Source organism: Scyliorhinus canicula, chromosome 24 (genome assembly GCF_902713615.1).
Source record: "Scyliorhinus canicula chromosome 24, sScyCan1.1, whole genome shotgun sequence".
Taxonomy (NCBI): domain Eukaryota; kingdom Metazoa; phylum Chordata; class Chondrichthyes; order Carcharhiniformes; family Scyliorhinidae; genus Scyliorhinus; species Scyliorhinus canicula.
In genome coordinates this window covers 7,868,029-7,878,123 of record NC_052169.1, presented here as the reverse complement: position 1 = coordinate 7,878,123, position 10,095 = coordinate 7,868,029, and the positions used below count along the sequence as shown (strand labels likewise).

Genomic DNA, 10,095 nt, shown 5'->3' with positions numbered 1-10,095 from the left:
ATGCAAGGTAGGTCAACTAATTTTGAAATTAGGAGCAAAGTGCAGGTCGCCAGGTGCACACCATTGGGAAACATGTTCTTCTAATTGCACGTTCATGTGCCCGGATGATCAACCGCGGTGGGTAAGGAGACATTACAAGGATATGCAAAAATGTTGAAATGATGTTCCAATGTGTCGTAGCAGGAAAAGCGGCCTGGCCATTGATTTCCGATGAGCACAATCACAACCTGGTTTTACTTCACCATAAAACCAATTTTTGGCCTTCTCGCGAGTTTCCACTCACACCAGTCCGAGCCTTGGGCTTGCTGCACCTTCCCGCAATAGATCTCAGTGGCAACATCTTCAATAATAATAACCGCTTATTGCCACAAGTAGGCCCCAATGAAGTTACTGTGAAAAGTCCCTAGTCACCACATTCCGGCGCCAGTTCAGGGAGGCCAGTATGGGAATTGAACCCGCGCTGCTGGCCTTGTTGTGCATTACAAGCCAGCTGTTTAGCCCATTGTGCTAAACCAGCCCACTGTGCTAAATTCAGCTTGAATTGCTACTGTTTAGTTATTTTCTAGAGGCCTTCACTAATACTTTCTTTAAGAGTGCAACTAATAATCTGCAATATGTAACATTAAAAAAATGCAAAATATGCTATTTTTAATGGTATCGTACCTCTGTGTATCAGGATGAGCAGCATCATTGCTAAATAAAATCAGCTGAAGACCAGTTTGTAATAATCCCACCTTCAGTGACTGCAGGAACAAATACAGAAGCCATGCATTAAAAACAACAAATGTATATGAATATATTTTACTCCAGTCACTGCGGCAAATGCAAACGCTTCATCCAACAACACTTGAAACGTGCTCAAAGCTTATTTGTGTAATACAAACTCACAGCTATTAAGGTAAATGTCTCAACCACTACAGGCTTTCCAACTAACTCAATTAGTTTTGTGTTTTTTTAAGCAACATTCTGACTATTTTAGCCCAATTTACACAGTAAATTTCTAATTTCTGATTACAGTATTTTGCACTAGTAAAACATGAAACCACGGAGCAAACCTTGTACTGGTCCAGGAATGTAAGAATAAGAAATCGGAGCAAAACTAGGTCATTCAGGCCCTCGAGCCTGCTCCAACCTTCAATATCATGGCTGAACTTCTACATCAACTCCAATTTCCTTCTCTATTTCCATAACCTTTGATTCCCCTAGTGCCCAGAAAACCTGAATATAATCAATGATTGAGCATCTAGAGTAGAAAATTTCAAAGATTCAGTCCTTCGAGTGAAGAAATTTCTCCACGCCTAGGCTCTAAATGATGGACTCTTTATTATAGCACAACTGCAGCACAAGAGACCATTCAGCCCACATCGACTTTCTACAAAAGCAACTCATCCAATTACCACTTCCCGCTCCACATACCCCAACAAAATTTTCCTTTTCAAGTTATTATCCAATTCTGATTGAACCTGCCACTCATTCAGGCAGTGCGTCCAACTTTCCATATCCTAACCACTCGCTGCGTAGGATAATGTTTTCCCTTTGTCATTTACCTTAACTCTGTGCCTCCTGGTTCTCCACCCTTCAGTTTATGGGTACAGTTTCTCCCCGTGTACTCTGCCTAAAGCCAACAACATCTGCACTGGCTCAGCCACTTTCATCGGAAGGACGATGGCCATTATCCAAAGACCATGGACGGTATTTTCCGTTCCCACTCACATTGGGCACGTCTGGCGAGAGAGCGGAAAATATTGCAACAACAGCCAAATTGTATTTTGTGTCAACGTAAACGTGAGATACAATTCCCCTCCCATGTCAATGCCACATTTCTCGATGTTGAACATTAGGAACTTCATTTGAATTCATTAACACATCATTATCAGGTCCCTATGCCTGAATCATCCCTCCATGTCAGAAAATCCATTCATGTCAGCGTGACGGCAGTGATACCCAAATGGTCTCCCAAGACATGCACTTGGCGAGCAGACCGGCCAGGGGAACTCAGGTAGGCGCTTCACTCAGGGCGGAGGGAGTAATTCCCAGGCAATGCCAGTGGCAGTCTTCAGAGGGGTGCGGGGGTTCCAGGGTAAACTCCTTTGTGTTGGAGCGGCCTTAGGAAAGGGTGCCCATGGGGCAGCACAGTGGCACAATGGTTAGCATTGCTGCTTCACGGTGCCGAGGTCCCAGATTCGATCCTGGCTCTGGGTCACTGTCCGTGTGGAGTTTGCACATTCTCCCCGTGTCTGTGTGGGTTTTGCCCCCACAACCCAAAGATGTGCAGGGTACGTGGATTGGTCACAATAAATTGCCCCTTAATTGGAAAAAGTGAATTGGATACTCAAAATTTATTAAAATAAAAAAAAAGAAAAGGGTGCCCGATCCTCGAGAGACTAAGCTGCTGGTAGGGCAGGCGAATCAGTGGCTGGCCCGCCAGCGATATGTTGTGGGACCCGCCCCTTGCGATTATTTCTTCCCCAAGTGTGGGACTATATGGCAGGGAAAGACGCCATTGCTGTCAGCGACTTCAACACCATCTTTCCCACCCGCTATAAGCCTTTGCCGATTTACGGAAAACTTTCACCCCTTACGTGCAGTGAATTGGCCACCAGGTCACAATCTCCTGGGCATCCATGCTTCCATGGCAAGGACACATGTAAGTAAGATTATGAAGATGGTATACATTGATACTGACACCTGGGAGACAATCGCTAACAGCTGTGATCTCTGGAGGCTGATCTCGGAAGAGGTGAGCAGAAACAAGAGGTGCAGCTGGCTGAGGAGCTAGAGCCACAGAAAATAGTAACCAGTGAATTATGCCCACTGTCTCCCTCTGCTGCAAAAGCAGCAGAGACTACCATGCCAGAATGGATGTCCTGAGCCACACCAGGCAATGCTCAACACGGAATTGACCACACTGGCATAAACCACTGTCCAGCTAGAGAGAAGGCTCTCTTGGCTATGTCCAGATCCCTTTAGGATTTCAAACACTTCTTTCAAATCACTTCAGGAACAGGTCCACTTCTCAAACCTACCAACGTAACTGAATTCCCTCAGCCCTGGAACCATTCTCGGAAATATTTTCTGCACCCTCTCCCATGCCATCACATCCTTCCTGAAGGGCGATGTCGAGAATTGGGCACAATACTCCAGTCGAGGCCAAACCATTGTTTTTATTTCAAAGAGCCAGCACAGGCATGATAAGCTGCACAGATTCGTGGTGTGCTCTAAGATGATATGCTATTTTCCATTATGTTTAATAAATTCTGATATAATGACATAAGAAAGTAATTAAGATTTTATAAAAGTTGTGCACATAGCATGCCCACCCTGTTTATCATACACTTAAATTAACTAAAAAAAACAATCTTCAGACTACATTTGTTGACGTCATCAATTCCAGTAGTTTATTGGAAGTGATAAGCTATATTTGTGGCATTATGCCTTCTTTACCAAACAAAATTCTTTCATAACTTTTAAACAACATAAAAGAGTAACTTGCAAAATAGCACTGCTTTTCCAGTTTTCTTTTCATAAACGAAATCACGACTAATGCAGCATCCCGATGAATATTCCAATTGAAGAAACTGGACAATTCGCCAGTATTTCACCAAAGCTACTAAGCAATTAGAGGCAAGCATCTATTAAAAGATTGTCCTCATTAATGGTATATAAACTCCAAGCTATTGATCTTCTACAATTGGGAAAGAATTGCTAACATCATGGATTTGATCAGTGTCTTCCACTTTTGACAGCTGACAATAAGCATATATTGCAACTTACATACTGAATCCAAAATAAAATGAACATTTCTTTGCTCAGATGTGGATATTAATGCTATCAGCATGGAAGTTGCGGGTTTTTGTAATTTGTAGTTCAGAGACATATCCATTGTAACTGCATACTTAGTGTGCCAGAGAGCTTATGCTCAACTTACGAGAGGTTATGCCAAAAATATATATATTAAGGGGTAATTTAGCGTGGCCAATCAACCTACCCTGCACATCATTTGGGTTTGTGAAGGTGAGATCCACGCAGACATGGGGAGAATGTGCAAACTCCACACGGATAGTGACCCGGGGCCGGGATCGAACCCGGGGACCTCGGCGTCGTGAGGAAGCCGTGCTAACCACTGTGCCACCGTGCTGCCCCAATAATATATATTTAACATGCATTATAAATATGTAATCAATTCTTGCATATTGCTGTTGTCCTACCTTTCATATTACAGAAATCATGATGTTTGTGAACAATATTCCAATACGGCTGACATGTTCATCCCAAATCTGCCCCACCATTTGCCCATTATGAGAGACTTATGTTCATTACTGTTGTACTCACATATTTACCTGTAAAGCACTTTTATTTGAATTTTTCCAAATTGCATTACAGCCAAAAATGGTAAATTATCCTCAGGCAAGTAGATCGTAATAAGCTGATCATCCAACTTGAAAGAAAAGTTCCAAATCTAGATATACCAGAAGCTAATCAAATAAAAATAAATCTCAAAGAAAAAGTACACTCCATACATACCCCAAAAATCACAGATGTTCCTGCTTACACTTTTAGAAAACCAGGCTTTTTTGTTCTTGTGCATTTAATTTGGAGGCTCGAACTTATCACTGAAACAAAGGAAAAAGAAAGCTTTCAATATTTTACAAAGCATAAAACTATAAGTGTTGCAAAATTATGCACAACGGTGAAAAGCTAAAATCTCTTCACTCCTCAATACAATTCACAAAACAGAGTGCAATGTACTGCGGATAACTGTCCACATTGGATCTCAAGGCTTTACTCTCTTATGTCACTTAAGTACATACTGGTAAACCCTCTGGGCCAGGCATAAATGAATCTTCATATTAATTTTGTATACAAATGAAGCCAATAAAACTAACAGGTCTTGATAAATTCTAATCTAGAATTTATCCATCGATCAGATTACTGAACTTCCTCAAAGGCTGCCGGTAATGACGGATAAACCATATATGACTGGAAAATATCTTACTTTACAATGGTCACCTTAACACAAAATCCATTTCAAACACACAAAATGAATGTGGTCAAATACACGCACTTTGCTCGGAACCCAAGCTCATGTCTATGGATTTCTCCTCAGAATCCCCAGATGATCATCACAAGAGTTTCCAAACTCCATTCACAAAAAACATGCTTTAAAATCTCCTCTCATAATAATGCTTTCCCTTAGCAGTTTGTAGTCTGAAATCCAGTCCAGATTTACAAAGTACTCTTTAAAAAAAATAAAGCTCCCACTGCACTTTTAACTGTGAATCCAGTCCACGATTTTGCATCAACCATTTTAGGATTTCTTTGTCTTGACTGCTGAGCAAACTCCTCAGTCGCTTTAAATTCTCGATTCACCGATTATTAAAATGGCATCAGACATTTGATTTACCTTTGAAGACTGCTGTCCCACTTTAAATCTGGTTTACTGCAATTGTCCCTTTAACTCAGAGCACTCTCTAGTTATCGGAACTGTAACATTTACTTTAGAAATTCTGCCTCTTTGAAGCTCCCACCCTGTCCAGTCATTCTTCTGGCAGAGATAAGAACATAAGAACTAGGAGCAGAGTAGGCCATCTGGCCCCTCGAGCCTGCTCCGCCATTCAATTAGATCATGGCTGATCTTTTGTGGACTCAAGCTCCACTTTCCGGCCCGAACACCATAACCCTTAATCCCTTTATTCTTCAAAAAACTATCTATCTTTACCTTAAAAATATGTAATGAGGAGCCTCAACTGCTCACTGGGCAAGGAATTCCATAGATTCACAACCCTTTGGGGTGAAGAAGTTCCTCCTAAACTCAGTCCTAAATCTACTTCCCCTTATTTTGAGGCTATGTCCCCTAGTTCTGCTGTCACCCGCCAGTGGAAACAACCTGCCCGCATCTATCCTATCTATTCCCTTCATAATTTTAAATGTTTCTATAAGATCCCCCCTCATCCTTCTAATTCCAACGAGTACAGTCCAGTCTACTCAACCTCTCCTCATAATCCAACCCCTTCAGCTCTGGGATTAACCTAGTGAATCTCCTCTGCACACCCTCCAGCGCCAGTACGTCCTTTCTCAAGTAAGGAGACCAAAACTGAACACAATACTCCAGTGTGGCCGCACTAACACCTTATACAATTGCAACATAACCTCCCTAGTGCAACATAACCTCCCTAGTGCAACATAACCTCCCTAGGTGAGAGATGTTCACTCCCCAATTGCCATCAAATTAGTTAAACTAGAACTTAAAAGCTTTACCTTAAAAGGCCCGAATCTATGCATCACCATATATTTCTACTGGACTTATACTTCATGCCTTAGCTGTCTCTTGCAGTACTGAGGGAATGCTGCACCTCTGATGGTGCCATCTTTGGTAAATCTTTTGTTGTTAAATCCAATCTATGCTGGTGTCTTAGATGGATGTAAATGATCCCATGGCATAATTTCAAAGAGGAAAGAACTTAACTCATGTCTTGTTCAATATGTATCCCTCAATCAATATGATAAACACAAATTATCTCTGGTCATTATCACATTGTTGCCTGTGGGATCTTGCTGTGTGCAAACTGGCTGCTGTGTTTCTTGTATTACAATAGTAAATACACTTCAAAAAAAGTACTTTATTGGTGGTAAAACAGGGCTTTTCAAAGTGCAGATCGCGAGCTGCAGGTGGGTTGCAGGAAGGTATCGGGTCACAGAGCGATAGGTCACGCTGTTCCCTCGGTGTCCTGATCGCAGAAGCTCCATGAGCTTCATGTCATAACCTCCATGAGGACCACGGGGAAACCATCATTGATCTCCCGGTGGGACTCGTGGAGTACGAGCTTCCCAAGTATGGGGTGGAGGCCAACCACCTGAACTTACATAAAAAACTGGCCCAAAATATGATCTTGTGTGGTAATCCCAGCGAGGATTGTACTTTCGCAGTGCTTTGCAGGCCTATGTAAATAGTGTAAATAACTATATGCTCATTTACCACCAGCCTCCTGAGTCATTAAAGCACCCAACAGCCGCTACCTGTTTTTATATCAAGAATGGCAGTCACTGCTGCCTTTTAAATGCAAATAATTGAGGTTGTGTGCAGTTCTCCGGCCAGAAGCGGCAGCAGAGAACAGGTCACCTGCCCTGCACGCAGACGACTTCAAGCACCCTCTAGGTATATGCTTTTTGCACCAAGTCACGGAGCAGTGTTGCTTCCATTTTCCCAGCTGCTGGCAAGTAAGGCAAATTAACTATGAAGATGAATGGTTTTCTTAAAATTAGAGAGGGCCAGAGGACTCATATAGATAGTATACCTATCTGACAGGATCTCACAACATAATCTGTTGGAGAGAGCTGCGCAGGAGAGTTCAGGGTGGGTCAGAGCAGTGCTGGCTCTGTAGAACTCCAGGGCCTCTGGTTAACAGCCTATAGAGAAGATTAAATCGAGAACAAAGCAATATAAAGATGATTTCTTGAGGTATGGTTTTGTGAATTGTGCAACATGTGTTATGTGCAGGGATGTTCTGGCAAATGAACTGTTTCAGATTTGAAAAGAGAAGTGGTGGGTGAAAATGTCCTTTTGAGGTAGAGACCCCAGAATCAGTTATTAACTTAGAGCTGACTCCAAATTAAAAGACTCTGGCGCTGTAAGTGACCTTCGATACATTAAAAACACGCCAAAAGCCCGTAAGGCTGTCAGCATTCTGGTGTAACATCCCGCAGTGCTTAGAAAAACACTCATTTTGTTGCTATTGCCCTTCAAGACGGCCTACATGTGCGAGGTTGGATTTCCTGTTTTCACAAAGGTGAAGACGGCACGAAGGAACTGGCTGAAGTCTGCACCTGATATACGCATTGTCCTCTCCTCCCATGAACCCGATTCAGGTGAGATCGTGAGGAGCAAGAAGGCTGCTTTCACATTTGTTTTTATTCATTCATGGGACGTGGGCATTGCTGGCTGTGCCATCATTATTGCCCATCCCTAATTGCCCTTGAGGGCAGTTAAGTCAACCACATTGCTGTGGGTCTGCGGTCACATATAGGCCAGACCGGGTAAGGACGGCAGATTTCCTTCCCTAAAGGACATTAGCAAAGCAGATGGGTTTTAATGAAAATCGACAATTTCATGGTCATCAACCAGGTTTTTTTTATTGAATCCAAATTTCACCATCTGCAGGGGCGGGATTTGAACCTGGGACCCCAAAGCAGTACTGTGGATGCCTGGATTATTAGTCTAGTGGCAGTACCACGACGCCAATAGCTCCCCAAAAGTTAAGCGAAGGTTGCATATTCCGCGACGGTCAGCCGGTTGGCAAAAGTGGGTCCCGGTAAAAGGCAATTGGCAGAAACGATGCTGTAACCACCGTGGGGATATGCTGCAGTTGTGAAAGGTGCAGTAGAAATGTATGTGCTCCCTCCCCGCCCTTTCAGACACCTTGAGACCCTCATCTATATTTTTTTCAAGGAATTGAACGATTTGCATAAGAAAATGAAAGACCAATGCCCTTGGGAAGAAAGCAAAAGTATGGATGGAAATAAATTAAGGATTGCAATAATGTGGCTAACCATTAAATAAATAACAGGAGCAGCAACCTCTTCCCTCTCCCCCTCCCACAAAAAAAAACTGCTAATTGCAGGTGGAACATTTTTTTTAAAAGATGCTGTAAACATTCAGCAGATGGATGATTAGAGACAGGCCGCGCCAGAGCTTGTCCACTCAACACTCGGGAAGGCTCGCCTTGAATTGCGCAGCCCCTTGATTTTGCTTCTGAACCGTCCCTTTGCACGTTGGCAATGCTTTTCTTCCCCGCCGTCGCCGCCTTAAACCAACCCGGATTTTGCGACTCGGAAGCGATGGACGCCTTCGGCGACCGGCGCTGCTGCTGCTGCTGCTGCAGGGCTGCAGCAACAAAATGGCGGACGGCGAGCTTTCTCCTTCCCGCCTTTTCCTCCGGGCCGGAGCCCCAGGCTCCGCCTCCCCCACCCAACTCCCCAGAGCCACGTGACCCCCACACGTCACATACAGCAACAGTTGGTCCGGAAAGCCCGCGCACGCGCGAATTGAGGCCCGCCCATTTCCCTCCTCACCCCCCCCCCCCCCCCCCCCCCCTCCCTTGACCATTGTCAATATTTATTACCCAGTCTCCCTTACATTTGGACATGGGCAAAATTATCCCTGACCACCCCCTTTCCAACGCCTCTCCCCCCCCCCCCCTCTTCCAACTCGCCCACTCGACAAACACATACATAGACAACAGAGAGGGAAATGGTCCTGGAGAGGGAAGAAAATAGTGATAAAACAAAAGGATAAAGGTTCCCTGATTCAGTAGGATGGTTTCCAGTTAAAGTCTTTCAGGAGTTCAAGCTTTCACTTTGATAGAACATGAAAATGAAAAATGAAATGAAAATCGCTTATTGTCAAAAGTGGGCTTCAATGAAGTTACTGTGAAAAGCCCCTAGTCGCCACATTCCGGCGCCTGTTCGGGGAGGCTGGTACGGGAACATAGAACATACAGTGCAGAAGGGGCTGGTTTAGCACAGGGCTGAATTGCTGGCTTTGAAAGCAGACGAAGGCAGGCCAGCAGCAGGGTTCAAATCCTGCACCAGCCTCCCAGAACAGGTGCCGGAACGTGGTGACTAGGGGCTTTTCACAGTAACTTCATTTGAAGCCTACTTGTGACAATAAGCAATTTTCATTTCATTTCATTTCATTCGGCTCATTGAATCTGCACCGACCCACTTGAGCCCTCACTTCCACCCGTAACCCAATAACCTCTCCTAAACTTTTTTGTCACTGAGGGCAATTTATCATGGCCAATCCACCTAACCTGCACGTCTTTGGACTGTGGGAGGAAACCAGAGCACCCGGAAGAAACCCACGCAGACACGGGGAGAAGGTGCAGACTCCACACAGACAGTGACCCAGCGGGGAATCGAAGCTGGGACCCTGGCGCTGTGAAGCCACAGTGCTAACCATAGATCATAGAATTTACCGTGCAGAAGGAGGCCATTTGGCCCATCGAGTCAACACCGGCTCTTGGAAAGAGCACCCGGCCCAAGGTCAACACCTCCACCCTATCCCCATAACCCAGTAACCCCACCCAACACTAAGGG

The 10,095-nt window shown here is 44.2% G+C and overlaps 1 long non-coding RNA gene across 1 annotated transcript; it reads right to left on the bottom strand.

The window, feature by feature from the left end:
* Positions 1–700: 700 nt before the first annotated feature.
* On the bottom strand, positions 701–8,952 carry LOC119956735. Its single transcript, XR_005458667.1, has 3 exons — positions 8,813–8,952; positions 4,525–4,613; positions 701–743 (listed from the first exon to the last, which is right to left on the bottom strand). It is a non-coding gene; the product is annotated as an uncharacterized LOC119956735 (long non-coding RNA).
* Between the last annotated feature and the right edge of the window lie 1,143 nt (positions 8,953–10,095).